The 14,666-nt window shown below is 43.9% G+C and overlaps 1 long non-coding RNA gene across 1 annotated transcript in view; it reads right to left on the reverse strand.

Moving 5' to 3' along the window:
• Window positions 1–14,268, reverse strand: part of LOC146074110 (uncharacterized) — a 123,298-nt gene extending 109,030 nt beyond the window's left edge. Inside the window, exons 1-2 of the long non-coding RNA XR_014473365.1 lie at window positions 14,208–14,268; window positions 4,252–4,353 (exon numbers count right to left, since the gene is read on the reverse strand). This is a non-coding gene — a long non-coding RNA (uncharacterized LOC146074110). The remainder of the gene's footprint in view (window positions 1–4,251; window positions 4,354–14,207) is intronic.
• Window positions 14,269–14,666: the final 398 nt, after the last annotated feature.

Consider the following 14,666-nt stretch of genomic DNA (forward strand, 5'->3'; position numbering starts at 1 on the left):
GTAAAATATTATATGTGGTGTCGTACACAGAGAGCGTACCCCTAACACACAGGATAGCCCCTGTAAAAATGATTTGGCCTGATGGCACTTGTCCAAATTATTTGGACTGATATACACAGCACAGCACTGCGCCACTCTGCTGGATTGGATATAGCAGAGCAGGTCAACCCCAGAGTCATATACAGTATTTATTTTCTGCACCACTGGACTGGACTGATACAGCACAGCACTGCACCACTGAACACAGCAGAACAGGTGACCCCCAGACTGATATAAAACAGCAGTGCACCACTGGACTGGACTTATAAAGCAGAGCCACCCCCAGACTAATATAGCAGAGCAGGTTTCCCCGCCACTTTAATGCACTGCACAGACACTGGGTCTCCCAGTCTGCTACATTGCAGCCGCTGTAGCGACTGTCAGAAGCAAGTGAGCAGTGGAAGAGAGGACCTTGCTGGACGGAGCAGGTAAGTATAAATCGAGCGGGCACATTAATGCCCTCCTTGCTGGGTCTTAAGAATGTGCTTTTTCTAATTGTTGCACACATCAGCCCGGCCTCTACCTCCCTGAGACACCGGGGACAGGCACAGACTTCAGCTCTGGACAGGTGAAGCCTGGGGGGACCCCCAGGTACACCTTCAAGGGATGACTAGCCACGGTGTACATGTGACAGCCGGGGATCTTGCATAAAAAGTGTCCTCCGGCTGTGGCATGAAATAGTTGGCTATTGGAGTCCGTTGCTGGTTTCTAAAATACAGGGGACCCCTACAGATTTTGTCTTGTGTATTTATGAAACCAGGACCGGTTCAATGAGCCCGGGGCTGGTTATGCTCATGATGGGGACCCTACTCAATATTTTTTTTAAAGTGTAACTAAATTCCGCACACTTCCATGTCTAAAAAAATCTCACATTATCATTACTAAAAGCCGCACATGTCTAAAAATCGTACATTTCATTACTATAAACCGCACTAAATCACATGGGAATTCCGACTTTGTGACATTAGCGATTTCCACAAAAATTTTGCGCTTTTTAGATGTGCAATTTTTAGACATGACTAAAAATCTCACCCTATTACATCTCGCCCATTATGTCAGACTTGGCTTTGTTCCGCGCACCCCTGGCAGTCTAAGCCCATTAACTGATACATTTGGGAATGTACTATGCCGCGAACACCTGTTCTTTCAATTATTTAGCCATCAGAGCTGTCCAGAATAAAGTCGAAAAGGAGTTAATGATGAATGTAAAGATTTAAAATAAAAAATGTATACATATATATTAAAAGAAATGCATTAGTTGAAATCTACATTTGACTAATCCTCAGGCACATTTAATCTATCTGGAAGATGCACTGTCATTTATCTCCTTTGAGAGATTAGAGAAGAGATGGAAACAATATTTTCAGGATTTCCTCTAGACATTTAAATGCTATTATTTTTTATTTTTTAGTAAATGAATAATTATCACATTTACCACCATTATTTCTAAAAAGGTCAATATGTAATCCATGCATTCAGCATGATATGAAAGGGAATATCTGATAGATGCAGGGCTACAGGGTTTATTGTACATGGTTCTTTCATTTGTTACAAGTATATTATGGAGCAAAAAGGGATTTAAATACATTTAAGTAGCTGGGGCACACAGAATTTCTAGAATGTTTTTACAATAAGGATCGTGGTAAAATTAGAAAAGTGTTCACTCACTCTCTCACTCCCCGTTGGTCTGAGTGAAGCATGCAAAGAAGTTGGTGCCCTCCTGCAGAACACAGCAATGGCTGTGGGTACTATCTGTAGCGTGGGGGGTTGCGGCGGCACTCTAATAAAGACGACACAACAGCCGGTGGTTTTTGTCACTAACGTTTCAAAGCTCCGTGGCTCCTTTATCAAGGTGTGTTCTCTACACACCTTGATAGAGGAGCCACGGAGCTTTGAAACGTTGGTGACAAAAACCACCGGCTGTTGTCGTCTTTATTCGAGTGCCGCTGCAACCCCCCACGCTATAGATAGATAGATAGATACATATAATGTATGTATAAATATAATTTAGTATGTTAAAAAATAACATGGCTTAGAATATGCTGTACACTAGCATAAAATAAGAAAGCGTATTAATATTAATCTCCTTTTAAAAGCTCCGTCTTGATCATTCTACTAAATTAATATGATTCTTTGTAGATAAATACTCCTTTCACAAGTAATTTCAATTATATCATTAAAAAAAACCTGCCCAGGGTTCTAGTTATTTGTTTGTGGTCTCCCAACAGCCTGATCTACCAAAGACATGCTGGCATTTGGGATGCTGGTAGTCAGAATACCAACACCAGAATCCTAACATTGATCAAAAGACCAGCGCTGGAACTCTGACACTGTGCTCAATGCCAACAATGGAATCCCAACTGTTGGCATTCTGAACATAAGTATGTCAGGGCTGGTTTGTGCATGAGGGGGGGGGGTCGAATTTAAGACAGCCTAAGGGGTGGGGGTGAGAGAGATTTAGGCACTAAAATGATAGGGTTAGGGGTACATAAGAGTTAGGCTGCCGGGGGGGGGGGGGTGTTAAAGTTAGGCACAAAGAAAGAGATACATTAGAGTTAGGATGCCGGGGGAGGGTTAGAGTTAGGCACAAAGAAATAGATACATTAGAGTTAAGGTGCGTACATACGGATAGATTTAACCAACGATCTGGGCGTTCACGATCGATTTTAACGACCAATCGCTCAAATCGTTCCGTGTGTATGGACGATATAGGCGACGATGCGCGCACCAGCCAGTTGTTAGTAGAGGTCGCTGATCTTTCCTGCGTGCAGAAAGATCAGCGACCAATCGCTATCGATGTGCACCAATCGTTTGCATATCGTTTCCACAGGAAACTATTTGGATTGGCTGACGACTGGCTAACCACTCCCCTCCGCCATTTTCTGTCCCAGGCTGCGTGGAGAGGAAAGCATGATGAGACAGGGCCGCATGGAGAGGAAAGCAGAGGAGGCAGGAGAGCGTGCAACTGGTTTCAAAATGCCGGATCCCTATTGCGTTTCAACTTGAGATATGCGTAGGACAACGCAAGTTTGTAACGATAGGAATCCATGCTGAACAAAAACTCAAAGCACACTTTCCTAACAAGCAAAAGAAATGCAGTTCACCAGGGAAAAACAGGTATAAACCATGCCTCTCCAACAGCAGAACTGCACTGAGCTAAAATGGTGGATGCCTTTGAACCTCTTTTTAGTCACACCCATAATCACAGGGCAGAAGATCAAGCTACTGTGTTTATGGAGAAACGACAAACGATAACGACTCGTTAACGATCGGTCGTTTTTAAGCAATCGTTTGCTCAATCGTTTAACATTTGACAAGAAATCGTTTTTGCAGGAGTTCAGAGCAAATCGTTAACGAGATCGAATCGTTGGTCAAATCTATCCGTATGTACGCACCTTAAGGCTGCCAGGGGGCAGGGTTAAATTTAGGCACAAAGAAAGAGATACATTAGAGTTAGGCTGCCGGGGTGAGGGTTAGAGTTGGGTACAAAGAAAGAGATACATTAGAGTTAGGCTGCCAGGGAAGGCTTAGAGTTAGGTACAAAGAAAGAGATACATTAGAGTTAGGCTGCCGGGGGGAGGGTTAGAGGTAAACTGCAGATACGAAAGGTTAGGGGGTTTTGCAGAAGAGGGTTAGTAAACTTATCTAGCATGAGTCAGGATTCTGCACGTCTGTTTTCTGACCGCCGTCATCTCGTACCCCACCCTGCAAAAACACTGTATATAACAAAACGTCACTGTCCTGATTTTTTTTATACATTCTATGAATGCAAACTGTGACATTTATAAAGCTTATCATCTCACAAAGCTCTATGGGACAGAAACTCTTTGTTTACTTTCTGTGGCTCCACCCCCGAGTAGCACTATTCCAGGGGTGAGACATAACAGTCTGGGTCAGTGTACCATAGTATAACCATAATATAGAATAATAATAAAACCTCATAAAATATAACGGAGAAGGAAAGTGACACATGACCCAATATAAGTGAAGAAAGAGTCCAACTACTTCACAGCATTACATGAAACAAACTTGCAGTGATTAAACTGAATACAAAGGCCAATCTGAGATTGATTCCCTACAAAGTAACTATAAACAAATGTAGAAATATCTGGGATAGATACAGTAATAATTAAAGAACAATATAACAGCATATCAGTAATTGGAAAGGAACAGAGTTCATTCAATTGCTACACAAAAGTTATCACCACGCACCTTGACAAAGGGGGACCACCCCCCAAAACGTTGGTTGTTTATTTTTACTTTCAATACAGCACGTTTTCCAAGTCCCCAGAGTGCCAGCCTTTTCTTGATTCTCTACGCCAACATTTTGGTAGGGCACCAGGGCAGCAGCGGTGAGTGCCAGGGAGTTTTTTTTATATACAATAAAAAAAATAGATAGAAAATAGATAAAAAATGATAGAAGATATTATAACTTCATATATAATTTATATATAAAGAATAGTACATACAGAGGATATACAATAAAAGATGACAACAGATGAAAGGATCCAGGACCGTGTAATCTTATTGGTAGGGACATATACCTTTAAATTATTATTGCTTTTCTCCTATTGGAATGTTTCCATTCTTTAAAACGAGGTATATACCTAATAGGGTTGTAAATCTATGAGTAGCCTTACATACTTATGATCTTTTTCATAAATTGTATTATATATTTAATTGGCATACCTTTTAAAAATCATTTTCAAAGGTGAAAGTGAGAGAAAGCAATAATTGGACTCCAATCCTACACAGACAATGGTCGTCGACCATCGAAAGATGAGGAAGGTGCATGCATATGTAAAGTCGCTCTGAGCAATGCTGGGAAAGAAATGGGAGGGTAACTGACATTCAGCTGCCTGCCCCCCGCACCTGCGGCATGGCCTCATTAGCGTGAGAACGTTTAGCGTTCTCAAGGGAACACCCATGGAACGCTAGGCATTCCCATATGCTAATGGCGCCGCCCACCACCCCACCCACTGTCCTGTTCACCGTGGGTGCACGTACCCTGCGTATACACATGCGCAGAAATGAGCATGCGCATTACAACAACATCGGTCCCTGTGCAAACGCAGCCGTGCTGCAAACAAACCCGAATAAGAAAATCTAACCTAGGGTCATATGAACATGGTAGATGTTCTCTACGTCTCACAGCCACAGTTTACCTTTACTGGCACAAAAAGGGTCAAATCTCTCATTGGTTTATTTCTATATTTTTCTGCCAGGTATAAATCACTTAACAACAATAGCTTTGGCAAATGTAGAATTTTGGATTGTAGAAACAGCCTACCAGGGGGAAAAATAGCTGCAGGTTATTACAGGCATTGATAAATATACACTCATTCTACAGAATAAAAAACAATAGCTTTCAGATAAAAGGTAATGCCGAAAAAAACAGTCTACAATGACCTATAAAACGTTACTGGAGGCATTCAATTTCTCTGACCTTCTTCTGTCTAAACTACCAAACTCTGTAAGTGTTCTAACTACAAATCACAAGAATTACAGTGAATCCGCGCAATTTTAAAGTCACCAGTAAATACTGTACAGCCATTAAAACTATGCTCTATCCTGAGAATGGAATGGCTCATGCAGCCGCAATTTGTGCAGTTCAAAATTGAGAACCACAGTTTATCAGCAACTGCCCCTGCACGTGTCCTGGATAGTTATAGATAGAGTGCTCATTATACAAGATGATAATTATCTTGTATTAAATAACACATTTTACAGCCATATTTATGCATACTTCATATAAGATCAAATAAGCTTATTTGATTGTACTACTGTTCAAAACAGTAAATTATTCCAATTAAAAGTTATGTGTATGCAACAAAAGGATTTGGCAATTTATTATCAGTTATGTATATATAGCGAACACATATTCTGCACTGCTATACAGAGAATATTTGGTCATTCACATCAGTCCCTGCCCCAGTGGTGCTTACCTTCTATAGGGGTGATTCAGTATGGGTTCTGAGCATGTGAGCATGCCACAGTGAGTATGAGGGCTCAAACTGTGTTTGCATTCTTTAAAATGTGATTCCAGTCTGAGTGGCAGTGGGGGAAGGTGGCAATGTGGTATTGTCACAAACTGAAGTACTGTTCTACCTAACTTGGGAATTGGCGTGACCAGACGCAGGGCGCTGAGTCTAACTGTTCCGGGGGTTTTCTGCCAGTGACCCCACCAATTGGTATTTGGGCTTCTGCGGCACCCAGCATGTCGGTCACAGCCCCCTGGACATGTTTCCCTTGTGAGTTGGTATAAGTACTAAGGAGGGTGAAATATGAAAGCGTGGTCGGCTAGCCAGGTCGAGATCAGAATGGCCAAAGCAGGTACCAAAGGATAAGGCAAAGGAAGTCCAAGGTCAGGCCCGGTCATACACAGGAAAGCACAGTTCACAGTACACTAGGATCAAGCTGAAGAATGGTCACTAGGCAAGCTGAGATCATACACTGGATATCATAGGTCAGGTACCGAAGGATCAAGCAAGAGAGTTGTCAGGAAACAAGCCGAGGTCAAATACAATGATCAGGAATCTGAAGGTAATGGATAAGGCACAGAAACACTGGAGCTGGTGGGAACCTATACTCTGGCAGGGATTTACTGCCAGAGACTGCTTTATATAGGGAGCTAATTGCTGGAGTCTCACAGGTGCCTCAATCAGTGAGAGCTGAGCATGTGTCACTCAGGTGTTGTAATCAATCAGCAAAGCTCAGACCACACAGAACTTCCTTGCAGCATGGAGCAGAGCTAAACTGACAGGAGAAACCACAAACCAGGTAAGAACCAAACAAAACTTGAATGTTGTGACAGGTATTGGGTGGTCAGCAACGCAATGTTGGGTGAGTGGGGTCCTGGACAACAGAGGTTTGTCTGGACCATTTTAAGGGCAGTTTTCAGCCAATGCATGGTCGCTATATGTACAGCGGTAGTTTTGGCTATGCTGCCTCTGTTAACCACCGGTCCAGGTGGACAGGGTCACGCTGGCACTTCTGCAGAAGCAGTAGCTTTAGCTGCTACAATTTTGCAAGCTTTATCTAAAATATTGGCTGCCGTAATCACCCCAAGTCCACCCCTGGTCAGACTGCTAGGATGACCAGAGAAATTTTTGTGTAAAGCGGGGTTTGCACTCTCAAGACAGGATTTGAAAGAGTCAATATGTAAACATATTTGCCCTTACCCTCAAGGATAGGAGGGCATTTGTTATGAGCCACCTCTATCGGGTCTGTGTAAATGCCACCTGACTCTTGTATTTGCTCTGTGTGCAGTTTCACCTGTTACATATTTAGGCAATTAGCACTCTAACTTGTGTGGTAGGCTGCTCACCTGCAGTAACTTTCCTCATTAAGGGGGGTTTGTCCATTGTAGCTGTTCTGATTGGATATTGCTCCCTATTACCCAGTCTGCCCTAAGTTCTGGTCTGGTTATACTGCTTGTTTCAAGCTATTACAGCAGATCATACGCAGTCTTTCCTGCAAACCCTGATCCTGATCTAGGGGGTTTTTCTGGTTCACTCCTTCTGGCAAATTCCTTCTCAAATGGACAAAATCCTATGCACTGCATTTGGGACAGATATAACATGTGCAGAGAGCATTAGATTTGGGTGGGGTTATAATTCAAAGTGAGATCTATATTGCAGTGTAAAAATAAAGCAGTCAGTATTTTCCCTGCACAGAAACAAAATAACTCACCCAAATCTAATTCTCTAAGAACATTTTACATCTGCCCCCCTGCAGTGCACATGGTGTTGTCCATTTAAGAAGGAATTCACCAGGAGGAGTGAACCAGAATAACCCCTCTAATCTTGTCTAGCCTGTGTTACCCAGAGACACTCCAAGCTTGCTGTTTCTCTGCAAGAGCCTGTGTCTATATTCTTCTTCTGCTGCTTATTCCAACCTGCACCTGCTCTAACAGAGCTTTAGCCCTGTGTATTATACCTTGCCCTGTCTGTCCCTGGTCATACTGAGCTTCTGTTTATGTACTGTGTTCATATTACTGTCTTATTATGTTATTTATGTACTTGCTCCTATTGAGCTTCTGTGGGTACAGTATATACCTGTGCTTGAATGTCAGTACACCTGTGCTGGCACTGCTCCCCAGTCCAGTCTACTTGTCTGCCTGTAACCGGTATTGCTTCACATTCCAGATCTGTCTGTTTGTCTGCTCACTTGTCCCTCTGTAAGACCTGGCAGCACCAGTGTGAAGGTGGACCAGGGGTTAAAGTGAGGGGGAACGAGGTGCAACTGAGTTCCACCATCTCTAATGGTGAGGTGGAACATTTTAACCTCCACATTGGCCCTGCACAGTAACTCTCACAAAAAAGAATTCTAGTTTGCAGGGGGTTGCCAAAAACCCTACCACTGTCCCTGTCTCTGCCTAATGGGGCAAGGGGGGGGGGGGGTCTCTGCCTAATGGGGGGAAGGGAGGGGGGAATAATTAGGTGGCATAGAGAAATTAGTTCCCCCACCTCTGCATGACCACTTTAAGCCCTGGGGTGGACCTAATTCACCCTCACAAATGTGGCTGTTATAGGTGAAGTCTTAGCCTGCAGGAGGCTTTAAGAACTTCTGGGCAAGTGCAATAGAACCACCTATGCCACCTTGGTGGTCCCTAACAGCGTTGCTGGCCGCAAGGAAAAAGGTTCATTTAGTGAGGGTAGTTTATGTTCTTATAATAACTGGGTGCGCAGTATGCTAATATTTGCAGCCTGTTATTTGGACACTCAACCAAACAAATATATGAATTTGGTTCTCTACCAATTCCTTGTGTACCACTTGTTTATCTCGTACAAAGGCTTCACATGGCAAAGCTACAATGAGGAATTCAGGAGGAAGCAACATGGCTGGGAGGTTTATGATTTTGGGAAAAAGGATGTTGAGGTCACTCAGTCCATGGGTACAGTTAAGGAAGGGGATAACAAGAGCTGGTCGAGGCAGTCTGGTACTCACCCCTATGGGAATATAGCTGGTTCGTCCATACCCGGCCATGGAAAATGCTTTGCATTCAAAAATGGCCAGTGCAATTTTGATGCAAGATGTCGCTTTTGGCATTTTTGCCTCAGATGCGGGTGGACATGCCATTAAGGACTGCAACAACCCCACTCCAGGGGGGTAGGCAACGCATTCACGGCTAGGCAAAGTTGCGGTCCCGCAGCTCAAGTTGTTGGATAGGGCCCCCACCCTGATTAATTTGAGGGCAATTTGAGGCCAAAATCAGGGTTCTTGTTTGGTTTTCCCTTGCAAATCTCAGGTCAGATTCGGCAGGGTTCAGTCAGGAAGCTGCAATCAGCTTTGGAATTCGTGGAAGTAGTTAGGAATAAGGTTAGGGCTTATGTAGACCAGGGCAGGATGATTGGTCCCTTTTTAAATTGTTTCCCATCTCAGATTTGGTGCTGTCACCGGTGGGCGAGTTAGCCGAAATTTCCCAGGCACTTTTTTGGGTGATTCAAGATCTATCTTGTCCCAAAAGAAGTTTTTGTTAATGATGCCATTGCTGAGGAGAATTGCTGCTTTACTTACTTCTCCTTCTCATCGGCTTTGGATATAGTGAAGAGTTTGGGTCACTGGGCCCTTATGTGCAAACTAGATGTTGAATCTGCGTTTCACTTATTACCCTTGCATCCTTCCGCTTTCTAGTAAATGGGCTTGAAATTAGACAATGGCTTTTGCATTGAAAGGTTTTACATTGAATTGCCCATGGGTTGCTCAATTTTATGTGCCTTTTTCAAGCACTTCAGTACCTTCCTGCATGGGTGTTAAAGGGATGCTACGAGAGCTGATAGCATAAGTCATTACCTCGACAATTTCCTGTTGGTAGGCTCGCCACGCTCGGATCACTGCAGGGAATTTTTGACGGCAGCTTTGTCACTTTTTTATAAGCCTGGGTGTACCCGTGGCCAAGGATAACACCGAAGGCCCTACAGAGCGTCTGGTATATTTGGGGATTGAAATAGACACCATAGCCGGTCTTTGCAGACTCCCGATGATAAAGTTTAACGATTACACAATGGAAGTTTTGTGTTTTTTGCCTCAAGTCTATTTCATAGATAAGTGGTGTGAGTGGCGGTTGAATGCATCTGACTGTGTAAGGTTTATTAGTAAGTATAACCACTGGTAAGGAATGAATCCTGGCAGGGAGAGTGTGTTTTATTGCTATGGGGATGCCATGGGGGTGGTAGGGGGTGGTAGGGACGCAATGTTGGCCATGGTACATGTGCAGCACATGAACGGGTATTTTTTGTAAAAAACAATGCTGTGGTAGAGAGTGCATTGGCTGAGCCCCTAGATCAGGCCCGGGGGCCAATTGCGGCCCTCACTGTCATTTCAAGTGGGCAGAGCATCATATATGGGAAGCACGGCACAGGACACTAAAGGTGGGGCTCCGGCGAGCGCACCTTTACCTTGCTGTCTGCTGCAGTGAGGAGGTGCCGGCCGCCACAGTCAGATGTGTTTGCCGTCCTACCCCTGCTGCTGCAATTGTATATCACCCTACTCCACAATCACAGTGACAGCAGTGTTTGGGGAGGGGGGGCAGCAAGGGGGAAGCTTGTTCCAGTAACATGAAGAGCGGAGGAGGGCCGCAGCGGGAGCCCAAGCATCTCCTATTCTTGCAGTGTCTGCTTTGCCTCTCCTTCCTCTGGCTCACACAAGGGGCTGGGAAACATACAGAGAAGGGAGGGGGCAGAGTGGGGGACATACAGTGAAGGAAGGTCAGGCTGGGGAAAATACAGTGAATGGAGGCAGTGATGGCCATTCAGAAGGGGGAGCAGTGACAGGCTGGAGGACATACAGTGAATGGGAGCAGAGTGGGGTACATAGTGAATGGGAGTCAAACAGTGAAGGAGGGTCAGGCTTGGGGACATACAATGAATGGAGGCACTGATGGACATTCAGAGAAGGGGGGCAGGCTGGGGGACAGAGTGAATGGGTGCAGAGTGGGGAACATACAGTGAATGGGGGACATACAGTGAAGAAGGGACAGGCTGGGGGACATACAGTGAATGGGGGACCATTCTGATGTGATTAATGATTCAAAGATTGTCAGGCTGAATGGTCGGCCCCCACACATTTACACTTCACCAAATCTGGCCCTCGTTGCAAAAAGTTTGGACACCCCTGCCCTAGATCAATCGATAAAGTAAATACTGCTAGTGTATGCACATTACATGATTAATAACAACAATGCACTGTAGAAAATATACCATAGTCATATGCAGTATAAGGTAACATATTTTTAATGTATAATTCAGAAGCATAGTATGGAGTCAGATCCCTAGAGTAGTGGGGAGTGTCTCAGACCAGTGGGAACATCATGATGTTATTCTGCTTAGCAAGAAATATGAGTTAAATTCATATACTTTTACTTTTTTTATTATTATTATTCTTTTTATTATTATAATTATGTTTAAGAAAATGGTCTCGATGGCCTCCCTAATTTCCCAATTCCACTAGGATATCTGCTTATGCAGCGCTGAACGGACATGTGCACAGGACAAAGTGCGATTTATGTGTGGTAAATGGTGAATGGCATCAGCCATAGGGCCAGATTCTCTAAGCTTCAAAAGTGATAAAATGGAGAGTGATAAACATCCAGCCAATCAGCTCCTGCCTGACATGTCACAGATTGTGTTTGAAAATTGTCAGACAGGAGCTGATTGACTGGCCCAGAATCTATCTTTTTAAATGTGCTACAAGATCGTGGCCTAAATCAGAGTTGTAGGCAATGCTGATCGTTATGTAGACGAGTGATTATTGTTTGACTGCGCATGCATCATGCTGCACACACACCAAGGTACCTTGGCAATGACAGTCAGACCATTTGGGAACGGTAACCAGTGCCAGCTAAAATGCATTTGTGTCTTTTTTGGTCTCCACCTACCACTGATCCCCTATGCGTAAAACATGGCACCAGCATCAAATTCCTGCAGCCATTCTGGGAGATTATTATAGAAAGATCTGTCCCTGCCACTGCGTATTTGTACAATACTGTTTGGATTTACAATGCTGCCGGTGGGCATCTCGGTACATTTCACAACTGCAATACAATACATTAGAGTATATCTTTGAATCACGCCCAGAGAACATCTATGTTTCAGGCTGGCAGTTCTGTAGGTAGAGGGAGAAATTATTTCTCGACTGATCACCTTATAAATAAGCGAGTGAATGGAATCTAATAGATTCAGGCATTTGGAAAACAAATCAATCAGTTATGATCATATCCAGAACAAAGGGGCAGATGTATTAAGCAGTGCTAAAGTTAAAGGTGACAAATCACCATCAACTACTAACTGCCATTTTTCAAACACAGCAGATTGGCTGGTGGATTATTACCATCCAATTTATAACCACTTTTTGACCATTTTATCATGCTTAATACATATGGCACAGTATCTTTTACAGTAGAATCAAGTGCCATTTTGAAGCAATCTAGCAAATTTAGGACTTTCATCTTCCCGACACTTCAATTCTATTATTTGTAGAGTAAAATATTTGCCTTTAAGGTGTTATTGCTAGGGGTTATTTGGATATTACATACTACTTATTTTATTTATTAACAGTTTCTAATATAGCGCACACATATTCCGCAGCGCTTTACAGAGAATAGTTGAACATTCACATCAGTCCCTGCGCCAGTGGAGCTTACAATCTATATTCCCTACCACATGTACATGAACACGCAGACATTCTAGGGTTCATTTTTGTTGGGAGCCAATTAACCCACCTGTGTATTTTTGGTTTGTGGGAGGAAACCGGTGCACCCGAAGTAAACCTACTCAAGCACGGGGAGAAAATACAAACTCTGCACAGTTGGGGTCATGGTGGGAATCAAACCCATGACCTCTGTGCTGTGATGCAATCTACTATAAGGAGATTAGAGAAAGATTATACAGACATTGCGTTAGTTCAGATTTACTAAACTCGCAATGGACCTATAAAACCAAGGAATGAACGTCCCACCATACATGGGGACCAAGTATGGAACATTTACTTTATCACACACCACAGCCAATTTATCCCTAATCCACATTTAACAAGGTCCTGTAACTTTAAATATCTACCATAGACAATAGAATATTGCCACCCGGTGGCTTTTGCAGACAGTTGAATATGCAAGGCTGAAAATAAAACACAATATCTAGTATTATTTTAGCACTGTTTTTCAGGGCATTATATATTGAAATAAGATCACATGTAAACCTTTTTTAAATGAAATATGTAAATCATAAATATCAAAACCCTTAAAAAGGTCTGTTATGGGGAATTACACAGGTATCCCGCATATGTGCATAGAATTTACTAGACAATGGCCTGTAAAATCTAATTACCACCATTTAACATCTGCTAAATGACATAATTGCCTATCCTCACCATCCACTCAAATGCTAATGCTAATTGTTCTCCATTTACTGCTAATCACAAGTACACACCCAGAAAAAGAAAAACCAGGCAAATTGTGTGTTTATTTATCAACAAGTCCTTGAAAGTTCTTCAGTAGCGGAAACTAATTTTATATAATGGTGGTGGGGGCGCTGGGCTCATTAGTATTATTAGAGCTTCAATGGAAAGCGTTCTTGATGAGGCATGCTGGGTAGGTTACACTTATCAACAAACAAGAGCTACATTTATAGGTGTTAATTGAAAGAAAATATGATTCACTAGAATAAAAACAGTATATAAGTGTGTGTACCTTGTACTATTTTTATTTCATTATTTGTGATCACAACAGAGAGGTTAGGCTCAGATGTTTTTTTTGGGGGGGGGGGGGGGTTGTCTCTCTAGACCAGTGGTTCCCAGACTCAGGGCCAGATGCACTAATGGCCCCCACATACAGCACGATATTCAGGCATTTTCTGAGCGATTCTAACAAATCGCTCAGAAAATGCCTGAAGATGCATGTAAATCGCTGTGTATATAGCCCACACAGCGATTTACATGCGCGCACCCGCCGTTCTGAATCTGTCCAAGATTCAGAACGGACGGGCTGTACAATTCAGCGCAGTCGCTCAGAAAGCTCCTGCTCATCTCCCGCATGTGTGGCTGCGGGCAGATGAGCAGGACTGAGCGACTGCGGACGCCGCAGACCCGCCGCACCCCGCACCGCAGAACCGCCGCACCCCTGACCTCCCTCCCCCACCAGCAGGAGCACCCATCGCCACCCCCCACCTCACCTCTCCTCTCGGCGGCAGCGCGGCGGCATCGGGACGGGTCACGGAGATGTTTTAAAAAAAAAAAAAAAAAATTCAAATTTCAAAATGGCCGCGGCCAGCCAATCACGGCTCGCCGCGTCATTGCCCCGCCCCCTAGAGCTGGCTATATTAGCCAGCTCGAGACAGGGTCGGGGCAGTCAGTCCGACGGCGGAGGAGGAGTGAAGAGCTCCTGAAGTCCTGGGAGGCGCGGCCAATGCAAAAGAGCTTAAAAGGCCGCCGCCCCCCAGGTGAAGAACACAGATGAAGAGGCAGAAGCCCTGGGAGGCGGCGGCCATGCAAAAGAGCTTAAAAGACTGCCGCCCCCCAGGTGAAAAACACAGATGAAGAGGCAGAAGCCCTGGGAGGCGGCGGCCATGCAAAAGAGCTTAGGGGGCCGCTGCCCCCAGGTGAAGACCAGATGCAGTTTAATAAAATACTAA

This window comes from Crinia signifera, chromosome 4, assembly GCF_055691185.1.
Source record: "Crinia signifera chromosome 4, ASM5569118v1, whole genome shotgun sequence".
In the NCBI taxonomy this organism is placed as follows: Eukaryota; Metazoa; Chordata; class Amphibia; order Anura; family Myobatrachidae; genus Crinia; species Crinia signifera.